Below are 25,312 nucleotides of genomic sequence, written 5' to 3'. Positions count from 1 at the left end.
TTTTCCTGGTCTTCCAGGTTCAGGAAAGCTGTGTTAATCATCCTGGACATAGTTGTCAAGTGGTTGTGAACTCCCGCTTCCCGCCGGACTAGCAAGTCCTGGCCTTCTTCCAGGCTTTCTACACTGTGACCGAGCTGCTGGAACTCGGCCTTAATATCCGACAGTTCCTTCATGACCGGGGTAAGGGCCTGTGTCAGCGATTGCTGAAGGAAGCTTCGGGTAAGGGGCAAGGAGTCCGACTCACATCTGCTGTAGACTTCAGCGTCGGAGCTATCGGCTTCCGAGTCGGCTCCTTCCCGCTCAGAGAGGTTGCGCGCCTCCCGCGCCATCTTGCCTCCATCTGGGTGCGATGTGGATCGCCTGTTGAGGAATTTGTTCAGGTCGCCCTGGGTCTTTTTTGTCTTCGAGGTGGCCCCTGAGGCACCTTCTTTATCTTTGAGGGTTTTACCCATCTTAGGGTCCGCGTCCACTGAATAATTCTAATAAAGCTGGGCTAGCTGTGTGGAGCTCTGGTGAAGTCGACCTACACCATGGCTTGCCGGCTCCGCCCCCCCCAAGCATTTGACACTGTACCACATAAAAGGTTAGTATATAAAATGAGAATTCTCGGACTGGGAGAAAACGTCTGTATGTGGGTAAGTAACTGGCTGAGGGATAGAAAACAGGATGGTTATTAGTGGTACACACTCAGATTGGGTCACTGTCACTAATGGAGTACCTCAGGGGTCAATATTGGGCCCTATTCTGTTCAATATATTTATTAATGATCTTGTAGATAGCTTGCATAGTAAAATATCAATTTTCGAAGTAATTAACACTGAAGAGGACATTATACTACTACAGAGCGATCTGGATAGACTGGAGGCTTGGGCAGATAAGTGGCAGATGAGGTTTAACACTGACAAATTTAAAGTTATGCACATGGGAAGGAATAATGCAAGTCACCTGTACATACTAAATGGTAAAACACTCGGTAACACTGACATGGAAAAGGATCTAGGAATTTTAATAAACAGCAAACTAAGCTGCAAAAACCAATGTCAGGCAGCTGCTGCCAAGGCCAATAAGATAATGGGTTGCATCAAAAGGGGCATAGATGCCCGTGATGAGAACATAGTCCTACCACTTTACAAATCATTAGTCAGACCACACATGGAGTACTGTGTACAGTTCTGGGCTCCTGTGAACAAGGCAGACATAGCAGAGCTGGAGAGGGTCCAGAGGAGGGCAACTAAAGTAATAACTGGAATGGGGCAACTACAGTACCCTGAAAGATTATCAAAATTAGGGTTATTCACTTTAGGGTTATTCACTGAGGGGAGATCTAATTACTATGTATAAATATATCAGGGGTCAGTACAGAGATCTATCCCATCATCTATTTATCCCTAGGACTGTAACTGTGACGAGAGGACATCCTCTGCGTCTGGAGGAAAAAAGGTTTGCACACAAACATAGAAGAGGATTCCTTACGGTAAGAGCAGTGAGACTTTGGAACTCTCTGCCTGAGGAGGTGGTGATGGCGAGTACAATAAAGGAATTCAAGAGGGGCCTGGATGTATTTCTGGAGTGTAATAATATTACAGGCTATAGCTACTAGAGAGGGGTCGTTGATCCAGGGAGTTATTCTGACTGCCTGATTGGAGTCGGGAAGGAATTTTTAATTCCCCTAAAGTGAGGAAAATTGGTTTCTACCTCACAGAGTTTTTTTTTTTTTTGCCTTCCTCTGGATCAACTTGCAGGATGACATGCCGAACTGGATGGACAAATGTCTTTTTTCGACCTTATGTACTATGTTACTATGTTAGATGTCACATAGTCACTAGTGTAATTTAATTATGGGTAGAATACAGGAATACTGTAATATAGCATGGCCTATTTTGGGAGGAAGGGTCGTAGAGATATGAATGGATGTAGAACATACTTATGCAAATCTCAGACTAGGATGGGAAAATAAGCTGGAAGACTTGGTGCGGAGGTGCTGAAGCAACACTGTCTTGGAGTGGATGGATATGTTTCGGGAGTTTACCTGGAAGATTTCTAATATTTTATATCTCTGCTGGTGATGCTGTGCCTGTTTCTTCGCTGGGGCGAGGGGTGGGTGGGATGGTTTGGGGGAGGGTTTGTTAATTTTAATAATAAAAAACAGCAGAAGGGGTTTCGTCCTGGAACATGCTCCTTTACTTTTAGAAAATGTACAGGATATATGAAAATGTCTAGTTAATTTTTTATAGGTCTAAAAGGGATTGTTTGTACCCCTTAATGTATCCTCTGTTAATATGGTTTGTGTATCTATGCATACTTGGAAAAATTGTCAATAAAAATTATCTGATTAAAAAAAACTTGTGTAATTTAATTATAATATAATCACCAGTGTAAGGCTACTTTCACACTGGCGTTTCTGGGTCCGCTTGTGAGAGCCGTTTCAAGGCTCTCACAAGAGGCCTAAAACGGATCAGTTTAGCCCCAATGCATTCTGAAAAGATAAGGATACGTTCAGAATGCATCAATTTGGTTCCATTGCACCTCCATTCAGCTCTGAAAGCGGACACCAAAACGCTGCTTGCAGCGTTTTGGTGTCCGCCTGACGATGCAGAGCCAAATGGATCCGTCCTGACTTACAATGTAAGTCAATGGGGACGGATCCGTTTTCCCTGACACAATATGGTGCAATTAAAAACGGATCAGTCTCCCATTGACTTTCAATGTAAGTCAGGACGGATCCGTTTTGACTTAGACTTTTTTTTTTAAAGAATAACGCAAACAGATCCGTTCTGAACGGATACAAGCGTTTGCATTATCGGTGCGGATCCGTTTGTGCAGATACAAGACGGATCCGCACCGAACGCAGGTGTGAAAGTAGCCTAAAACTTAACCTTTACTGATGATCATTAAAACTCACCCAGATTGTGCCCATAAAAAGCAAGTGGCAATAAGGCTGGGTGGGACAAGGAAAGGAAAAATATTTAATCAAACTAAAAGCCCTGCCTAGCACAAACGGAATGGACGCCCCGATAGGGGCGATCCCGTGTCAGGAACCTCCTGATCAATAATTTGTGTGCGAATCAGATTAAACTATTGTGATAACGCCCATATGATAATGGTTATTCTCATGGCCAAAAAGAATAACAATTCACACAAATTTGGGACCAAATATAATGCATCTTCATCACACACCCAATGTCCACAATGCTGATACTAATAAGCCCCTTTGAAAGTATACCGCAGACCAGTTAAAAACAGAGACCGGACTTTCCATCTAGATGGCCACCACTGACTGCATCACCAATGCTCCTGTGCTGACCCAGAATGACCTATCATAACCTCTCCAGGCCCAGTTGGGATTAAGGGAAGTATAATACCATATTTTCCCCTCTCTGCTACATAGATAGTTACTTTGATTATCTCTTTCTACTCTTATTTTTTACTTAGGCCCCTTTCACACGGGCGAGATTTCCGAGCGGGTGCAATGTGTGAGGTGAACGCATTGCACCTGTACTGAATCTGGACCCATTCATTTCTATGGGGCTGTGCACATGAGCGGTGATTTTCACGTATCACTTGTGCGTTGCATGAAAATCTCAGCATGCTCTATTTTGTGTGTTTTTCATGCAACGCAGGCCCCATATAAGTGAATAGAGCTGCGTGAAAATCGCAAGCATCCGCAAGCAAGTATGGTTGCTAGGAGACGATCGGGATGGGGACCCGATCATTAGTATTTTCCCTTATAACATGGTTATAAGGGAAAATAATAGCATTCTTAATACAGAATGCTTAGTAAAATAGGGCTGGAGGGGTTAAAAAAAGAAAAAAGAAAAAAAATTGAACTCACCTCATCCACTTGTTCGCGCAGCCCGACTTCTCTTCTTTCTTCTTTTTTGAGGAAAAGGACCTGTGGTTACGTCACTGCGCTCATCACATGGTCCGTCACATGATACATCACCATGGTGACGGATCATGTGATGGACCATGTGATGAGTGCAGTGATGTCATCAAAGGTCCTTTACCCAGGTCCTGAAGAAATAAGAAACAAGAGAAAGTGGATTAAGGTGAGTTAAATTATTTTACTAAGCATTCTGTATCAAGAATGCTATTATTTTCCCTTATAACCATGTTATAAGGGAAAATAATTACATCTACACAACCTTGAACCCAAACCTGAACTTCAGTGAAGAAGTTCGGGTCTGGGTACTACATTCAGTTTTTTATCACGCACATGCAAAACGCATTGCACCTGCGCAATAAAAACTGAACAACGGAATGCAATCGCAGTCAAAACTGACTGAAATTGCGTACCTACTCACGCGGGTTTGCCACAATGCACCCGGGATGCATCCTGAGCCAAAACGTGACACCCGTGTAAATGAGGCCTTATACAGCTATATTAGTACTATCAGTAGTTAACTGGTCTCCGGTATACTTTAAAAGGGCTTTATTAGTATCAGCATTGTGGATATTGGGTGTGTGATGCAGATGCATGATATTTGTTCCCAAATTTGTGGGAATCTGGGTGAGTTTTAATGATCATCATTTTACACTGGTAAAGGTACTCTGTGATTATAAAATCATTGCTTGTTTTTCTTTTTCATTCTGGTAATGCTATACCATTGAATATTAAATACAAAATATTTTCCTTCTGTAAGCATGTGTCAGTTTACTGCTGCTCTAAAGAGAAGATATCTTTTTTTTTTTTTTTTTCTTTAAATTTATTTTTATTTTGAAAAGACATAAAATTAGTACATAGACCAATTTAAAACCAATCAGTGTATATAATATAACAATCCTAAATATCCTTATATCCCTCCCCCCCCCCCCCCCCATTGGCTGTCGTTCCCCTGAATTCATTCAAATACAACAGCAAATACATACATTAGAGATATCTACGTGGCTCTGCGTGTTACTCTCCGCTTCCTTTCAATATCCTCATAAATTTTAATTTGTTGAAGGTATAGATCCCACTCCCTTGAAGAGGGCTGGGAGACAGAGCCCCAGTGCTTCACCAATATAGCTTTCGCTACCATCAAACCTCTCATCCAGAAGATATCTGATAGTAGGTGCAGAACTGAGAAAACAGTATGACCGCACCAATGTTCTTTTGATAGGCCTAAATAAAAAAGAACATTTCACTTTAACAGTTTATTGTGTGATGTTGTAATTGAGTCCCTAATAAAACGGATTCCCATTGACTTGCATTGGTGGTCATGACGGATCCGTCTTGATCACTTCCCCAGGACGGAAAGCAAAATACAACAAGTTGCGGTTTGCTCTCCGGTCTGGGAACGCAACTAAACGGAATGCATTTTAAAGCATTCCGGTCTGCTCAGTTAAGTTTTGTCCCTATTGACAAAGAATGGGGACAAAAATGAAGCGTTTTTTTCCGGTATTGAGCCCCTATGATGGAACTCAATACCAGAAAGTGTGAAAGTAACCTGAGAAATCCAAGCAAGGAGGAAATTAACCCCTTCCTGAAGCAGCAACTTAAAATTTTTTTGCATTTTTGTTTTTCGTTCCCTGCCTTCCCGGAGACATACAAAAAACAGATGGTAACAGCAGCACAGTGTACAAGAGTAGTTAGGGTGCAAAATCCTCTGAAAAGGTGGATGACCTTTCCTCCAGTATAGTGTATCCAAAGAATAGGCAGCACTCCAAATGTGATAAAAGGTGATGACCCGTTTATTCCCAGGCAACGTTTCAGCCCACACACTGGGGCCTTTGTCAAGCAATTACAATAGTGTCACACGTGACTACGGCCCCACTAATCAGAGACAGGGGTGTGCCAATCACCAACTCTGTCTCCTTCAGGTCTGTTTGGTCCTAAAGTAGTTAACCCTGTATCCCAAGGGATGACATATGTGCTGTTGCATAACGTAGTGGGCCGCCCTACAAAGATGTGGGGGGCGACGTTCTACCTTTGGCTTGTACTGGGCCCCTGTTAAGGGATCCCCGTGTAGCCTCTAATGCACCGCATTTTCACACCCTGTTTCCCATATACGCAATGTATATAAGCGATTCCACTGATGACATAGTCTTTATAATGTGTAAGCGCCTGTATGGCATAAACACTTTGGTTACCTAGGTGATTGGCACACCCCTGTCTCTGATTGGTGGGGCCGTAGTCACGTGGCTTGTCCTCTCCCTCTGACGCAGGGAGCGTCCTCTTGCCAGCGTGTCCTCTGTCATGTGGGTGCTGCTGGGGGTGGAGCTGCGGCATCCATGGGAGTGGATTGATCCTATTGACTCGGCGCCTGCACAGTGGCTACAGGGGAACACCGATTCCATGCGGGCACATTGATTCTCTAACGGTACGCTGATTTGGTATTGCTCTATACTGAATATAGGTCAGCTGCGTTTGTTCAGCTGAGCCTATCCTTCTTTTAACCCCTCACTTTCCTGATGCACTAGTACTTTATGTTTATATCGACATGAAATATGTTGTTTAAACACGTTTGTAATCATGGAAATATACTATATGTATACATTGTAATCATGCACTTTCACATTGTCTGTTATGATGGATTTTATTATGATTATTTGTGAACACTAAGACTCTGAATGGTTAAATGACACATCTTTATCACATCACTGTATTTGGGTATTTATACCCATGTGTGACACTATTGTAATTGCTTGACAAAGGCCCCAGTGTGTGGGCTGAAATGTTGCCTGGGAATAAACGGGTCATCACCTTTTATCACATTTGGAGTGCTGCCTATTCTTTGGATACACAATTCCCGGAGACATAACTTTTTTATTTTTCTGTTTATATAGCAAATCCGGAGATGTGGAACGAAAGAACGGAATGGAACACTACGGAAGCACTACAGAGTGCTTTCTGGGGTTCCGTTCTGTGCTTCCGCAACGCTAAAAGATAGAACTTGCTCTATCTTTTTGCGGAACGGAAGGATCGTGGACCCATTCAAGTGAATAGGTCTGCGATCCCCATGCACCTGCCTCACAGACAGTGCCCATGCAATGCGGACCGCAATTTGTGGTCCACAGCACGGGCACGAGTTGTGTGAATGAGCCCTAATGCTAACATTTAATATTGCATATTGCAGATGTAGTGGGAAGCAGGGGAAGAAATGGGTGGAATTTGAAAAAAAATAATGCAATTCCACCACAGTTTTACAGGTTTTATTTTTATGGCGTTCACTATGTGGTAAAACTGACTTGTGCTCTTCGTTCAGGTCCAAGTCAGTATAATTATAGCGATACCACATATGTATAGTTTTTCTTGTGTTTTAATACTGAAGAATTTTTTTTTTTCTTTTCATCACCATATTCTGACCTCACATAACTTTTTTATAGTTAAATCTACAGAGATGTATGAGGGCTCAGATTTTGCAGGACGATCTGTAGTTTTTGATGAAACCATTTTGTGGGTGTGTATGACTTTGATCACTTTATTTTTTTGAAAGGTAAAATCATGGGGAAAAAACGCGAATCAGGCATTTTTTTTTTTCAGTTATGCCATTCACCGTATGTGATACTTTTTAAAATATTTTAATAGTACAGGCGTTTTCACATGCGGCAATGCCCATAATATTGATTTTTTTTTTTATTGTTTAAGTATTTTGAGGCAAGGGGGTGATTAGAATTTTTAGACAATTTTTAAAACTTTCTTTTTACTTTTTATTAGGTCCCCAAATCGACCACAACATGCAAATCATCAGATTGCAATTTGTATAGGGTAATGGAATTTTCTCCATTCTACTATACAGAAATAGGTATATTACATTTCACTGCTGCCACCTGCTGGCCTGAACTGTAATATACAAGTAATGAGCCTGGAAGCTTAATATAGGCTCATTACCTTGAATGAACGCCTTCCCCAATCTCCACCAGGGAAGGGGACGTTCCAGCCCGTGAAGCACACACTTCCGGGTTTCCGGCTAATCAGATGCCGTGGTCACATTTGACTAAGGCATCTGAGAGGTTTAATGTCTGCAAGAGACATTACCGCCGGTCAGGGACATTGGCCATGGCTGTCTGCTATCTCCAGAGCGGGAGTTATCTTTAATTACCCAATGTCGTGAAGGGGTTAAGGGTCAAGACATGAAGGAGAATACATGGAGTAACTTAAAAAAAATTATGTCCAGAAAACCATCCGCCTGTTTTTTATTAATTTTTTTAAATAACACAGAATATTACCATACAGGATGTTAATATGTGATTAAATAATCAACAGTCCTTAACCCCTTAGTGTGCTAAACCATACATGCAAGTCAGAGCAGGCGGTTATTTCACGCAACCTGCTGTACATGTATGGTGTTGGATCAAGTGCCAATGCCATCAGCAGCACTACCTTGCTAACATGCAAAAGCAAACAGTATATTTAGCAGCACCCTGCTCCAAGCGCAAAGACACATGCAAATACAGGAAACATGGATTACTCCGAATTAGATTACTGCTTTACTTACTAGATATAAAAATTTGAATTGCAGTAATGCAATTCAGTAATCCATGTTTCCACTGTTTGCATATGTCTTATGTGTGTTATATTCTTTGCATCAGTAGCAGGTGTCAGCCATTACATACTGTACAGCTAACACCTTGCTGCAATTGCTGGGATCACAGATAACTCCAATTCCAACCATGTCAATGAGTGAAAGTTATTTTCATATAAAAAATAAAAAGTAAAAATAGAAATGTTGCTATAGTTATCAGTTTTAGTAATATAGCAGACTACGTACACACATTTTTTTTCATTTACAGAAAAATAAACAAAAACTTAAAATGTCCAAATTTCCCTGAGGGCTCATGCATATGACTGTATATATTTTTCGGTCCGCAAAAACAGAACCGCAAAAAATACAGATGATGTCCATGTGCATTCCATATTATGCGGAACAGAACAGCTGGACCCTAAGGCCTCTTTCACACGGGCGAGTTTTCCGCGCGGGTGCAATGCGGGAGGTGAACGCATTGCACCCGCACTGAATCCGGACCCATTCATTTCTATGGGGCTGTTCAGATGAGCGGTGATTTTCACGCACCACTTATGCGTTGTGTGAAAATCGCAGCATGTTCTATATTCTGCGTTTTTCACGCAACGCAGGCCCCATAGAAGTGAATGGGGTTGCGTGAAAATCGCAAGCATCCGCAAGCAAGTGCGGATGCGGTACAATTTTCACGCACGGTTGCTAGGAGACGATCGGGATGGAGAACCGATCATTATTATTTTCCCTTATAACATGGTTATAAGGGAAAATAATAGCATTCTGAATACAGAATGCAAAGTAAAATAGCACTGGAGGGGTTAAAAAAAAATAAAAAATCATTTAACTCACCTTTATCCACTTGCTCGCGTAGCCCGACATCTCCTTGTGTCTCCTTTGATGAAGGACCAGTGATGACGTCACTCCGGTCATCACATGGTACGTCACATGATCTTTTACCATGGTGATTCACCATGGTAAAAGATCATGTGACGTACCATGTGATGACCGGAGTGACGTCATCACAGGTCCTTCATCAAAGGAGACACAAGGAGATGCCGGGCTACGCGAGCAAGTGGATAAAGGTGAGTTAAATGATTTTTTATTTTTTTTTAACCCCTCCAGTGCTATTTTACTTTGCATTCTGTATTCAGAATGCTATTATTTTCCCTTATAACCATGTTATAAGGGAAAATAATACAATCCACAGAACACCGATCCCAAGCCCGAACTTCTGTGAAGAAGTTCGGGTTTGGGTACCAAACACGCACGATTTTTCTCACGCCAGTGCAAAACGCATTACAATGTTTTGCACTCGTGCGGAAAAATCGCGGGTGTTCCCGCAACGCACCCGCACATTTTTCCGCAACGCCCGTGTGAAACCAGCCTTAAGGCCCCTAAGGTTGGTTTTCACGCATCACTTGTGCATTGTGTGAAAATCGCAGCTTGTTCTATAGTCTGCGATTTTCACGCAACGCTGGCCCCATAGAAGTGAATGGAGCTTCGAGAAAATCGCATCGCATCCGCAAGCAAGTGCGGATGCAATGCGTTTTTCACGGATGGCTGCTAAGAGATGTTGTTTGCATACATTCAGTTTTTTATCACGCACATGCAAAACGCATCAAAACACATTGCACCCGCGCGATAAAAACTGAACAACTGATCGTGATTGCTAGCAAAACTGAGGGCCTTTGCCTGCGAAATCACGCATTTTTCACTGAACGCATTCGCAATTTTTTTTTTTTTGCTGACCCATTGAAATTAATGGTTCAGCATACGGTCCGCAAAAAACCCCCAAAAAACATGGAACAGACACGGAAAGAAAATACATTTGTGTGCATGAGCCCTAAGCTGAATACCTAAGGAGTGTGGGGGTCAACAATAAATATTCCAATGTTTTGGCGCTTTACAACATCTGTTCTGGCAGTATGGTGCCATAGAACCAGCAATGGAAAAATAGACAGCCAAAATCCCAAATGTGCTCTAGTCTTTTAAGTTTTGTGCTGAGCCTAGTCAGTAGATAAATTACACAAATAGCAACCATTTTCTCAGTAGAAACATACAGAAATGTTTTTTTTACAGTTTTTTTCTGTGGAGAAAATCATTTCTCCAATTAGTTGTCCTTATACATAATAATAAGGCAGGAACACCCACTACCAGTGCTGTAAAAGACAGAATTTATTTAAAGTAAAAACACTCCTCACTCCTCCTTTCTGATCAAATACACGCCATGTTATAAGGGAAAATAATAAAGATCGGGTCCCCATCCCGATCGTCATATAGCAACCATGCGTGAAAATCGCACCGCATCCGCACCTGCTTGTGGATGCTTGCGATTTTCATGCAGCCCCATTCACTTCTATGAAAAATGCACAATATAGAGCATGCTGCGAATTTTGCGCTACGCACAAGTGATGCATGAAAATCACCGCTCATGTGCACAGCCTTATAGAAATTGTAATGGATCTCCTAGCACCCCGACCGGGTAACTCCGTTGATAGATGCTCCTAGTGCTTCCCGAGGTCTCCAAACACTCCACTTGACACCGTAAGCGATGCAGACCCCATGAACCGCCGAAGATTGGTTGAGGTCTCACCGTCTCCTACCCACCCTGGACCTAAGACAAGGCTCCAGGCTCCAGTGGGTGAACCTCTCCTAAATCCAGAGAGCAGGAACAGCTCTTACAAGAGCTAGTAGTATTAGCCAGGAGAGTATAGCAAATCTTCAGCGTATAGCAATCCCCAGCGTCGATCAGTCACCCAAACACCAGCCTCAACATGGTAAAGATTAAAAACAGGAACTCTTTAATGGGTTATTTTTCAGCCTTTTATGCAGGTCTCCTAGCAAGGGACACTCCCCCTGGGGCCCTTGTAAAAGAATGTGACAGTTTATATTTTAGCCAATCACATGCATTTACAGTAAAGAAACCTTCCCAGCAATTGTACACACAATCCCCTTCCCTCTGTCTGTAATGCAATCAACAAAATACAATGAGCATTGTCTGTGACGCAATTAACTAACACACTGGCATTGTCTGAGACGCAATTAACTAAAACACTGGCATTGTCTGAGACGCAATCAACAAAATACAATTACTAAACGTAATGGGCTAACTTACTCACAGACAGAAAACACACATTTTCCCCAAAACACAGAAAACACCTCAAAACCCCACATATCCTCATAATGTACAGTACAGACCAAAAGTTTGGACACACCTTCTCATTCAAAGAGTTTTCTTTATTTTCATGATTATGAAAATTGTAGATTCACACTGAAGGCATCAAAACTATGGCATCCACACATGTGGAATTATATACATAACAAACAAGTGTGAAACAACTGAAAATATGTCATATTCTAGGTTCTTCAAAGTAGCCACCTTTTGCTTTGATTACTGCTTTGCACACTCTTGGCATTCTCTTGATGAGCTTCAAGAGGTAGTCCCCTGAAATGGTTTTCACTTCACAGGTGTGCCCTGTCAGGTTTAATAAGTGGAATTTCTTGACTTATAAATGGGGTTGGGACCATCAGTTGCGTTGAGGAGAAGTCAGGTGGATACACAGCTGATAGTCCTACTGAATAGACTGTTAGAATTTGTATTATGGCAAGAAAAAAAGCAGCTAAGTAAAGAAAAACGAGTGGCCATCATTACTTTAAGAAATGAAGGTCAGTCAGTCAGCCGAAAAATTGAGAAAACGTTGAAAGTAAGGGCTATTTGACCATGAAGGAGAGTGATGGGGTGCTGCGCCAGATTACCTGGCCTCCACAGTCACCGGACCTGAACCCAATCAAGATGGTTTGGGGTGAGCTGGACCGCAGAGTGAAGGCAAAAGGTCTAACAAGTGCTAAGCATCTCTGGGAACTCCTTCAAGACTGTTGGAAGACCATTTCAGGGGACTACCTCTTGAAGCTCATCAAGAGAATGCCAAGAGTTTGCAAAGCAGTAATCAAAGCAAAAGGTGGCTCCTTTGAAGAACCTAGAATATGACATATTTTCAGTTGTTTCACACTTGTTTGTTATGTATATAATTCCACATGTGTTAATTCATAGTTTTGATGCCTTCATAGTCATGAAAATAAAGAAAACTCTTTGAATGAGAAGGTGTGTCCAAATTTTTGGTCTGTACTGTATATACAACATATCCAAAAATCACCCAGATCCGAGCAGGGGTTCCCGAATTCCATGGAAGTCACATTTGGCCGTCCGCAAGCTTGGCTTTCCTGCCCAAAACAGTTCCACAGAAGATTTAAGCTGTGCGGCCGGTCTGTCTTCTCCTTCAAAGTTAGTATGGGCCATAATCCTGGGGCAAGAGGCTGGCAACCAGGCCCCTCCAAAACCAAGTGGCCCCTCCAAGTAGCTTGGAGCTGTAGGTACTTGGTGGGCAGAGGCCGACTGTACTCTGCCCAGATGCCAGCTCTTTCGCTGGGGCAGCCTGTGGGAAGTCCAGCTCTGGAGAAGAGGATAGGGGAGGGCAGAGGCCGACTGCGCTCTGCCTAGATGCCAGCTCTTCCGCTAGGGTAGCCTTTGGGAAGTCCGGCTCTGGAGAAGAGGATAGAGGAGGGCAGAGGCCGACTGCGCTCTGCCCAGATGCCAGCTCTTCCGCTGGGGTAGCCTGTGGGAAGTCCAGCTCTGGAGAAGAGGATAGGGGAGGGCAGAGGCCGACTGTGCTCTGCCTAGATGCCAGCTCTTCCGCTAGGGTAGCCTTTGGGAAGTCCGGCTCTGGAGAAGAGGATAGAGGAGGGCAGAGGCCGACTGCGCTCTGCCCAGATGCCAGCTCTTCCGCTGGGATGGGGTCAGGGAATCCTGCCCCCAGAACCTTGTTGCAGATCAGCTGTGGAGAGAAGGGATCGTTTACCTCCTCCTCCTGGCATTCCTGCGGGGTTGGTGGGGGATCCGTACTGGCCGTCCAGCATCCCGGTAGGCCTGGTGCAGAGACTGCGGTCCCATCTGCACCATCGGAGTTAGGGGTGCTGTCCCCCTGTGGTTGGGAAGAGAGACCGGTTGTCTCCTCTCCCTTCAAGGTACACTGCCGCTGTGGAATGGAGACGATGCTCTCCTCTCCCTGCAAAACATACTGCCGCTGGGGAGCAGGACCAACTGTCCCTACTCCCTGAAACTCCGGCTGCCGTTGGGGATCTGGGCCGACTGCCCAGCATCCCTGTAGGGCCGGTGGAGAGATCTCGGTCCCATCTCCACCTGCCATATGGGTTTCCCCCCAGGACCAGTCTATGAGGTCCCCTACCTCTGTAGCTGGTACTGAAGCAGGGGATACTTCAGTCGGGTCTTCCCAGCTGTAGGGTTGTAGGTATGGGACTGCCACCCAGCTCTCTGGTAGTGTATATTGGGACCGAATTGAGCTGAAGAGGTATTGGTAATCCTGCTCCAGCTCCCACTCCTTTGACACTAGAGATGCCAGGTCTTGTCTCACCTCTCTCGCTGTAGCCCAATCATGCATAGCCTCCCTGTAGTCATAGATATCCCAGAACCGGGACTCTCCAGCATCTCCAAACTCCGGTTCTGCGAAGGCCTCAAACAACAGGCCAGGGCCATCATACTCCTCACCCTCGGGTCTGTCATGCTCAGCCATCCAGGGGGAGTGCCGAATCACATACCACCAGAGTGCCTGGTAGGCGTCGTCTAGCCAAAGCTCCTTCCATACCAGGCTCTCGAGTTCTGTCACCCACTCATCCAGGGGCTTTTCTCCCAGAAGGGGCATTCGCAGGGCCACTCGCATCCACAACTGCTGCTCCTCACTGGGGAGACACTCGCCCCGCCGACGCTGTACATCTTCCAGGGCCTCGTGCCAGATGTCTTTCCGGACTGCATCCCTCCAGTCTGGGTCATCCTCCTCCTCCTCGTAGTGGAACGCTGTTCAAAGACTAGCCGATTCCATCCTGCTGTAGCCAGGGGCGCTGTACGGATACTAGCATTGCCCTCAATTTTGTAAATCCACAAATGGTGTCTCTGAGCTGCTTCTCCTCTCACTAGGACACCATCCCACTGCTTGCCACCAATGTAACGGATCTCCTAGCACCCCGACCGGGTACCTCCGTTGATAGATGCTCCTAGTGCTTCCCGAGGTCTCCAAGCACTCCACTTGACACCGTAAGCGCTGCAGACCCCACGAACCGCCGAAGCTTGGTTGAGGTCTCACCGTCTCCTACCCACCCTGGACCTAAGACAAGGCTCCAGGCTCCAGTGGGTGAACCTCTCCTAAATCCAGAGAGCAGGAACAGCTCTTACAAGAGCTAGTAGTATTAGCCAGGAGAGTATAGCAAATCTTCAGCGTATAGCAATCCCCAGCGTCGATCAGTTACACAAACACCAGCCTCAATATGGTAAAGGGTAAAAACAGGAACTCTTTAATGGGTTATTTTTCAGCCTTTTATGCAGGTGTCCTAGCAAGGGACACTCCCCCCTGAGGCTCTTGTAAAAGACTGTGACAGTTTATATTTTAGCCAATCACATGCATTTACAGAATTTAAACCTTTCCAGCAATTGTTCACAAAATCCCCTTCCCTCTGTCTGCAACGCAATCAACAAAATACAATGAACATTGTCTGTGACGCAATTAACTAACACACTGGCATTGTCTTAGACGCAATCAACAAAATACAATTACCAAACGTAATGGGCTGACTTAATCACTCACAGACAGAAAACACACATTTTTACCAAAACACAGAAAACACCTCAAAACCCAACATATCCCCATAATGTATACATCCATGGATAGAACTGATCTGGGTGAACAACATATCCAAAAATCACCCAGATCCGAGCAGGGGTTCCCGAATTCCATGGAAGTCACATTTGGCCGTCCGCAAGCTTGGCTTTCCTGCCCAAAACAGTTCCACAGAAGATTTAAGCTGTGCGGCCGGTCTGTCTTCTCCTTCAAAGTTAGTATGGGCCATAATCCGGGGGCAAGAGGCTGGCAACCAGGCCCCTCCAAAACCCAGTGGCGAGGTTGGTTTCGCCACAGAAATGAGTGGGTCCGCATTCAGTGCGGGTGCAATGCGTTCACCTCACGCTTTGCACCAGCACGGAAAACTCACCCGTGTGTTCTTTCACACGAGCGTGTCCGGATTTCACACGCGCGTGATAAAAAACTGAATGTGGTACCCAGACCCGAACTTCTTCACAGAAGTTCAGGTTTGGGTTCAAGGTTGTGTTGATTGTATTATTTTTCCTTATAACATGGTTATAAGGGAAAATAATAGCATTCTGGATACAAAATGCATAGTACAATAGGGCTGTAGGGGTTATGAAAAAATAAAAAATAATTTAACTCACCTTAATCCACTTGTTCGCGCAGCCGGCATCTCTTCTGTCTTGTTGTGTGAGGAATAGGACCTTTGATGACGTCACTACGCTCATCACATGGTCCGTCACATGATCTTTTACCATGGTGATGGATCATGTGACGGACCATGTGATGAACAGAGTGACGTCATCAAAGGTCCTATTTTAACCCCTGCAGCCCTATTATACTATGCATTCTGTATTCAGAATTAGGGATGAGCGAACCCGAACTGTACAGTTCGGGTTCGTACCGAATTTTGGGGTGTCCGTGACACGGACCCGAACCCGAACATTTTCGTAAAAGTCTGGGTTCGGTGTTCGGCGCTTTCTTGGCGCTTTTTGAAAGGCTGCAAAGCAGCCAATCAACAAGCGTCATACTACTTGCCCCAAGAGGCCATCACAGCCATGCCTACTATTGGCATGGCTGTGATTGGCCAGTGCAGCATGTGACCCAGCCTCTATTTAAGCTGGAGTCACGTAGCGCCGCACGTCACTCTGCTATGATCAGTGTAGGGAGAGGTTGCAGCTGCTGCTGATAGGGAGAGATTAGGCAGGGATTTACTCAGCAAAAACACTTAATTCAGTGATCGATCTACAGCTGTGGATCATTGAACTGCTGCTATTTAATTGCTCACTGTTTTTAGGCTGCCCAGAGCGTTTTTATGTCACTTTTTTCTTGGGTGATCGGCGGCCATTTTGTGTCTTGTGGTGCGCCAGCACAAGCTGCCACCAAGTCCATTTAACCATCAATAGTGTGGTTATTTTTTTGCTATATCCTACATCAGGGGCTTGGCTGTGCTTGCTATTTTATTGAGAGGTAAAATACAATTGGCCAAAATAGCAGTACCCTAAATCTGGTGTTTCAGCTGTGGCTAGCCAATTGTAAAACTGTCTGCTGTCTGCCGAAGCACAGTTTTTGTTCTGGGTTGAATACAATTCCCAACTTAGCAATCCCCTAAATATTTTTTTTTCTGCTGTATCAGGCCAGGTTTAAATTGATCCATAAAAGGGTATATTAGATTGAAGGTGCGGATAGGGTCATCCTCAATAACTTCACACGCTACCGTGCATCTCCAAGTCTAATTCTGTCCGTAAACGTATACCGGTCATCCAGCGCCTAAATACTAGGCCTACAATTTATATTCAGCTAAATCTGTTGATACTGCTGTGGCTGGTCAATCTATTTAGTGTCTGCCAAAGCACAGTTTTTGTTCTGGGTTGAAATACAATTCCCAACTTAGAGCAGAAACCACAAATTTAGGGAATTACTATCAGGCCAAGGTTAAATCTATCCATAAAAGGGTATATTAGATTGAAGGTGCGGATAGTGTCATCCTCAATAACTTCACACGATACCATGTATTTCCAAGTTTAATCCTGTCCGTAAACGTATACCTGTCACCCAGCGCCTAAATACTAGGCATACAATTTATATTCAGCTCAATCTGTCGTTACTGTTGTGCCTGTATTAGTGTAATACGGTACCTAAATAGATAGCCAGATAGTGTTAGGTGCCTGTAAAAAAAGGCCTGAATTTGAATTCAATACATTGGGCCAAATAATTTTTTTATTATTGTGGTGAACGGTAACAATGAGGAAAACATCTAATAAGGGACGCGGACATGGTCGTGGTGGTGTTAGTGGACCATCTGGTGCTGGGAGAGGACGTGGCCGTTCTGCCACACGTCCTAGTGAACCAACTACCTCAGGTCCCAGTAGCCAGCAGAATTTACAGCGATATTTGGTGGGGCCCAATGCCGTTCTAAGGATGGTAAGGCCTGAGCAGGTACAGGCATTAGTCAATTGGGTGGCCGACAGTGGATCCAGCACGTTCACATTATCTTCCACCCAGTCTTCTGCAGAAAGCGCACAGATGGCGCATGAAAACCAAGCCCATCAGTCTGTCACATCACCCCCATGCATATCAGGGAAACTGTCTGAGCCTCAAGTTATGCAGCAGTCTCTTATGATGTTTGAAGACTCTGCTGGCAGGGTTTCCCAAGGGCATCCAACTAGTCCTTCCCCAGGGGTGGAAGAGATAGAATGCACTAACGCACAACCACTTATGTTTTCTAATGATGAGGACATGGGAATACCACCTCAGCACATCTCTGATGATGACGAAACACAGGTGCCAACTGCTGCGTCTTTCTGCAGTGTGCAGACTGAACAGGAGGTCAGGGAGGAAGACTGGGTGGAAGACGATGCAGGGGACGATGAGGTCCTAGACCCCACATGGAATGAAGGTTGTGCCACTGACTTTCAGAATTCGGAGGAAGAGGCAGTGGTGAGACCGAGCCAACAGCGTAGCAAAAGAGGGAGCAGTGGGCAAAAGCAGAATACCCGCCGCCAAGAGAGTCCGTCTGTTACTGGCCACCGCCATCTGGGACCCAGCACCCCAAAGGCAGCTTCAAGGAGTTCCCTGGCGTGGCAGTTCTTCAAACAATGTGCTGACGACAAGACCCGAGTGGTTTGCACGCTGTGCCATCAGAGCCTGAAGCGAGGCATTAACGTTCTGAACCTTAGCACAACCTGCATGACCAGGCACCTGCATGCAAAGCATGAACTGCAGTGGAGTAAACACCTTAAAAACAAGGAACTCACTCAGGCTCCCCCTGTTAGCTCTTCTGCTGCTGCCGCCTCGGCCTCTTCCTCCGCCTCTGGAGGAACGTTGGCACCTGCCGCCCAGCAAACAGAGGATGTACCACCAACACCACCACCACCTCCGTCACCAAGCATCTCAACCATGTCACACGGCAGCGTTCAGCTCTCCATCTCACAAACATTTGAGAGAAAGCGTAAATTCCCACCTAGCCACCCTCGATCCCTGGCCCTGAATGCCAGCATTTCTAAACTACTGGCCTATGAAATGCTGTCATTCAGGCTGGTGGACACAGACAGCTTCAAACAGTTCATGTCGCTTGCTGTCCCACAGTATGTTGTTCCCAGCAACCACTACTTCTCCAAGAGAGCCGTGCCTTCCCTGCACAACCAAGTATCCGATAAAATCAAGTGTGCACTGCGCAACGCCATCTGTGGCAAGGTCCACCTAACCACAGATACGTGGACCAGTAAGCACGGCCAGGGACGCTATATCTCCCTAACTGCACACTGGGTAAATGTAGTGGCGGCTGGGCCCCAGGCGAAGAGCTGTTTGGCGCACGTCCTTCCGCCGCCAAGGATCGCAGGGCAACATTCTTTGCCTCCTGTTGCCTCCTCCTCCTACTCCGGTTCCTCCTCCTCTTCTCCCACCTGCTCATCCAGTCAGCCACACACCTTCACCACCAACTTCAGCACAGCCCGGGGTAAACGTCAGCAGGCCATTCTGAAACTCATATGTTTGGGGGACAGGCCCCACACCGCACAGGATTTGTGGCGGGGTATAGAACAACAGACCGACGAGTGGTTGCTGCCGGTGAGCCTGGTGGTGTGCGATAATGGGCAAAATCTCGTCGCAGCTCTGGGACTAGCCGGTTTGACGCACATCCCTTGCCTGGCGCATGTGCTGAATTTGGTGGTGCAGAAGTTCATTCACAACTACCCCGACATGTCAGAGCTGCTGCATAAAGTGCGGGCGTTCTCATCCTGCCGCTGCTCGCCTGTCTACGCTACAGCGTAACTTCGGACTTCCCGCTCACCGCCTCATATGCGACGTGCCCACCAGGTGGAACTCCACCTTGCACATGCTGGACAGACTGTGCGAGCAGCAGCAGGCCATAGTGGAGTTTCAGCTGCAGCACGCACGGGTCAGTCGCACTGCGGAACAGCACCACTTCACCACCAATGACTGGGCCTCCATGCGAGACCTGTGTGCCCTGTTGCGCTGTTTCGAATACTCCACCAACATGGCCAGTGGCAATGACGCCGTTATCAGCGTTACAATACCACTTCTATGTCTCCTTGAGAAAACACTTAGGGCGATGATGGAAGAGGAGGTGGCCCAGGAGGAGGAGGAAGAGGGGTCATTTTTAGCACTTTCAGGCCAGTCTCTTAGAAGTGACTCAGAGGGAGGTTTTTTGCAACAGCAGAGGCCAGGTACAAATGTGGCCAGCCAGGGCCCACTACTGGAGGACGAGGAGGACGAGGAGGAGGTGGAGGAGGATGAGGATGAAGCATGTTCACAGCGGGGTGGCACCCAATGCAGCTCGGGCCCATCACTGGTGCGTGGCTGGGGGGAAACGCAGGACGATGACGATACGCCTCCCACAGAGGACAGCTTGTCCTTACCTCTGGGCAGCCTGGCACACATGAGTGACTACATGCTGCAGTGCCTGCGCAACGACAGCAGAGTTGCCCACATTTTAATGTGTGCGGACTACTGGGTTGCCACCCTGCTGGATCCACGGTACAAAGACAATGTGCCTACCTTACTTCCTGCACTGGAGCGTGATAGTAAGATGCGCGAGTACAAGCGCACGTTGGTAGACGCGCTACTGAGAGCATTCCCAAATGTCACAGGGGAACAAGTGGAAGCCCAAGGCGAAGGCAGAGGAGGAGTAATCTCTGTTATGTGACCTCTCTTCTCTGCCTGGGTCCCGGGGCCTAAATATCTGACCATGGACTGTTCCAGTTTTGTGTGACGTGAAGCCTGATTCTCTGCTATGACATATAGACTGATTCTCTGCTGACATGAAGCCTGAATCTCTGTTATGGGACCTCTCTCCTCTGCCTGGGTGCCGGGGCCTAAATATCTGACAATGGACTGTTCCAGTGTTGGGTGACGTGAAGCCTGATTCTCTGCTATGACATGAAGACTGATTCTCTGCTATGGGACCTCTCTCCAATTGATATTGGTTAATTTTTATTTATTTTATTTTTATTTTAATTAATTTCCCTATCCACATTTGTTTGCAGGGGATTTAACTACATTTTGCTGCCTTTTGCAGCCCTCTAGCCCTTTCCTGGGCTGTTTTACAGCCTTTTTAGTGCCGAAAGGTTCGGGTCCCCATTGACTTCAATGGGGTTCGGGTTCGGGACGAAGTTCGGGTCGGGTTCGGATCCCGAACCCGAACATTTCCGGGAAGTTCGGCCGAACTTCTCGAACCCGAACATCCAGGTGTTCGCTCAACTCTATTCAGAATGCTATTATTTTCCCTTATAACTATGTTATAAGGGAAAATAATAAAGAACAGGTCCCCATCCCGATCGTCTCCTAGCAACCGTGCGTGAAAATCAATAGAGCATGCTGCGATTTTCACGCAACGCACAAGTGATGCGTGAAAATCACCGCTCATGTGCACAGACCTATAGAAATGAATGGGTCCGGATTCAGTGCGGGTGCAATACGTTCAACTCACGCATTTTACCTGTGCGGGAAAACTCGCCCGTGGGAAAGGGGCCTAACTGGGAAAAATGGGTTACTAGGAGTTTAATAGCATCTATGTTGCTTTTAAATGGTTAACAGGACAGCTCTGATCCAGTAAAGAAAGGGTTACCCAGGCGCTGTTCCACCCTGCAATGTTTTGATCTAGGGTAGCAGGAATGAAGGACGAGCAGCTCAGCCAATAAAAAATTGATGGTTGCTAAGAGATGTTTGAAAACCTTCAGTTTTTTATCACGTGCGTGAAAAACGCATAAATGCGCACTGCACCAGCGCAATAAAAACAACGCGATCACATACAAAACTGAATGAACTTGTTTGCGAAATGGCGCATTTTTCACTGAATGCATCCGCAATGCACCTAATCCGCTCACGCTCGTCTGCAAGGGGCCTAACAAGTAAGACCCACCCTGGATAGTCTGAAGTTGATACAGGAGAGTAAAGACATACGGTTCTGCCTGGGCTAACAGGTTTGCTGGGGACGGGGACACTGCAGAGTATAGATATGATAGTGGGGATAGTGACTGCATAGTGTTTATTGTATATACGATAGTGGGGATAGTGACTGCATATTGTATATACGATAGTGGGGTAGTGACTGCAAAGTGTATATATGATAGTGAGGGTAGTGACTCACTAAAAAAAGTGGCCTAAATGGGTGAAAATGCTCCAAACCCAGACACTGTAGCGCGTCTATAACCGGGTGAGCAATTCCTCCGCATGCGGTCCGCAGACAACAGCAATCCCCAGCAAAAAATGCATACAATGGAGGATGCCGGTGCGGACCGCATGCACCACAAGAACATCTTACACAAAATGATACATTGTGCAGATGAAAAAATATATATACACACAAATCACTGCAGAAAATGCACCAAAATGATACGCAACTGACAATACTAGCTAATTCCTCAAGCCGATGTTAAAAGCTGAGAACTTTGCCAATATCTTCCAGTCAGGAACATATCGGAGCCCCTCATGCACCACGTGACGGTGTCTCAGCATGCATGGGGTCCTACCACTAAAACGCCTGTACACCACAGGGTCTGAATAATGATAATTGTAGGTAGGACCCCGGGCAATGACAAAAAAGTGACTCGCACCTCATACCAGCGCATTTGCATCACCTACAGTTCTTTTGCTTTATCCCTGTCTACTAGTGCAGTACTTTGCTTAGGGCGCGTTCACATCACGTTTCGTTTTCCGTTCTTCTGATCCATGATAAGAACAGAAAAAACAAAACAAAAAGATAAACAGAATTTTTTCGGCATCCATTGTGCTTATTTTGCATCTGTTTTAGATATTTTGCATCTGAGCTTGGTTTAGACAGGAGGAAAAGTCCTCCACACAGGCTCCCCCCCCCTTGTCAAAAAAAGGATCTCAAAATAAAGAATCTGTTTTTTATTTTTTGTTCTTATGATGGATCAGAAGAATGGAAAACGAATGAACCTATCCTTACTTGTACATTGTATTTAACAGGATATGGGGGCGGGCTTTTGTTATCTCAGAGAAGGGAGGGGGAGCAGAGCTGTGCTGGTGCATGTGAAATCAACAGACAGGGGAGAGGCCATGGGACCAGAGCAAAAGGAACACCCACAGAGCCTCACAGGAGATGAGAACGGTGAGTGAAAATTATATAAGAGCATTTCTGAGTGCATGTGAAGCAAAGCTGGTACCAATAAACATATAAATGCAATTTTATTATGTGCTGCATTACAGTAAGATATGGGTTTATTGATTTTTAATGCACAAAGGTAGCGTTTAAAAAATATTTCTATCATCTAATAGCACAAAATAAAGGTCTAATGTGTCCTGTGAAAAATATCAAATACATGTAGGTTGGCTCAGAAATGAAAAAGTTATGTGCAATACCAAAATTTGATTCGGTTTCGATACCATAAAAAAGTATTGCGATACTCGATACCATGCGAAAAAAATAAAACAAAAAAGCCACGTGCATTCCGCATTTTAAAAAATGGCGAATCGCGCCGATTTTTTTTATATTTTAATAGTTTGGACTTTTCGGACGTGGCGATGTTTATTTATTTATTGTTTATATATTTTATACGTAAAATTGGGAAAGGGGGCAGTGCTCCAGACTAAAAAAAATACCAAGTAGCCATTGGCTCCTGAACTGAAAAATTTAGGAGCCAAATAAAATTTTTAGTCGTCAAATCGAAACCGAATCAAAATTTTGGTATCGTGACAACGCTACGCCGATCAGATCGGCGTAGGGTTGTTTCGATACCAAAATTTTGATTTGCTTTAGTCACCATAAAAAAGTATTGCGATACTCAATGCCACGCGGGGAAAAAAAACACACCAAAAAAAGCCGCGTGCATTTTGCATTTTATGAAACATTCGGCCCATAATAGAACAGTCCTATCCTATTTTTTGTGGTGACAAGGTGACTAAAAAATGGCGAATCGCATGGTTTTTATTTATTTGTTACGGCGCTCACCGCATAGGAGATATTTTTTTTATAATTTAATAGTTTGGACTTTTGGGACGCAGTGCTATGTATTATGTTTATTTATTTATTGTTTATATATTTTATATGTAAAATTGGGAAAGGGGGGATTTAAACTTAATATTTTAGGGTACTTTCACACTAGCGTTTTTCTTTTCCGGCATAGAGTTCCGTCACAGGGGCTCTATACCAGAAAAGAACTGATCAGGCATAACCCCTATGCATTCTGAATGGAGATGTCTTCAGTTCAGTCATTTTGACTGATCAGGCAAAAGATAAAACCGCAGCATGCTACGGTTTTCTCTCCTGCAAAATAAACTGAAGACTTGCCTGAATGCCGGACAGCATTTTTCCCCATAATTTAGTGCCGGATCCGGCATTCAAAATACCAGAATGCCGGATCCGTCCTTCCGGCATGCGCAGACCAGTAAAAATGCGTAAAAAGATACAAGACGAATTCATCTGTCCGCATGACAAGCGGAGAGACGAATTCGTTCTTGCAATGCATTTGTGAGATGGATCCGCCTCCGGATGCGTCTCACAAATGCTTTCAGTAACATCCACATCGGCGGATCCGGCAGGCAGTTCCGACGACGGAACTGCTTGCCGGATCACACTGCCGCAAGTGTGAAAGTAGCCTTAGGCCTCTTTCAGACGGGTGTCACGTTTTGGCTCCAGATGCATCACCAATGTTTATTATACTGGGAGGGGGGGCGCACTGCGCCACCAATGAAGATAACTGACCTGTTAATACAAATACAGGAGGCGGGTGCTGGAATCAAATAGCCGGCACCCGACCTCTATGACAGGGAGCTGCGATCCGCTGCAGTTAACCCCTCAGATGCCGCACCTGAGGGGTTAACTGCCGCTGATCACAGCTCCCTGTCACAGGCAGGATGTCGGCTATGCGATTCTGCTGCCGCCACCTGCCTCATGTATTAAAAGTTAAAGACCATCTTATATGGGCCCAGACTTTGTTTAGCAGCAGGCTACACAGAGCGGTGCCCAGGAATGTCCCAGCACTTACTATTCCTGGGCGCCGCTCCGTTCGCCCGCTGTGCGCCTGTGCCCCATTACTGTCTCCTGCTCCATATGCTAATTACTATCGGAGCAATGGGGAGGAGACAGCAGCTTCTCTAGTGGGCGTTCCTTCACCCTGCGCTGCGATTGGACAGCGCTAAAGCCAGGGGAGAAGGAAGGCCCGCTAGAGAAGCTGCTGTCTTCCCCCCATTGCTCCGATGGTAATTAGCATATGGAGCAGGAGACAGTAATGGGGCACAGCGGGCGAAAGGAGCGGCGCCCAGGAATAATAGTAAGTGCTGGGACATCCCTGGGCGCCGCTCTGTGTAGCCTAATACTTAAAGTCCGGACCCATATAAAGTCGTATCATTGGTGGCGAGGTGCGCCCGCCCCTCCTCTGCCCCTCTCTCTGTTCATTGGTGGCAGCGGCACAGGGGGAGGGAGAGACTGCTTCCTTCTCCCCAGTGCTGCTGAGGGAACATGAGCGCACTGAGAGCAGTGCGCTCATGTTCAGAGATACTAGACTGCGCAGAAGCGCAGCAAAGTATCGAAAAAATGGAAATCCCGGTATCGATAGGATACCGGGACAAAAGTATCGATTGGGTATCGAAATTTCGATACCCGCAGCAACCCTAATGTGCAATTAGATTGGACCATTGCTAAGAACGAAAAGTTGGTACCAGTAAAAACTACATAGTGCCCTGCACACCGCTCCCCGGATTATAATAAAAAACAATTGAGGGGTTAGAATAGATGCA

At 45.5% G+C, this 25,312-nt stretch overlaps 1 protein-coding gene across 2 annotated transcripts in view; it reads right to left on the bottom strand.

Annotated features, from left to right (window-relative positions):
* The window catches only part of LOC120981206 (phosphomethylethanolamine N-methyltransferase-like), a 345,872-nt gene that overhangs the window by 23,582 nt on the left and 296,978 nt on the right, over window positions 1-25,312 (bottom strand). The window lies entirely within an intron of this gene.

Source organism: Bufo bufo, chromosome 10 (genome assembly GCF_905171765.1).
Source record: "Bufo bufo chromosome 10, aBufBuf1.1, whole genome shotgun sequence".
In the NCBI taxonomy this organism is placed as follows: domain Eukaryota; kingdom Metazoa; phylum Chordata; class Amphibia; order Anura; family Bufonidae; genus Bufo; species Bufo bufo.
The sequence above is the reverse complement of the archived record's forward strand: the minus strand, read 5'-3'. Positions and strand labels throughout refer to the sequence as shown.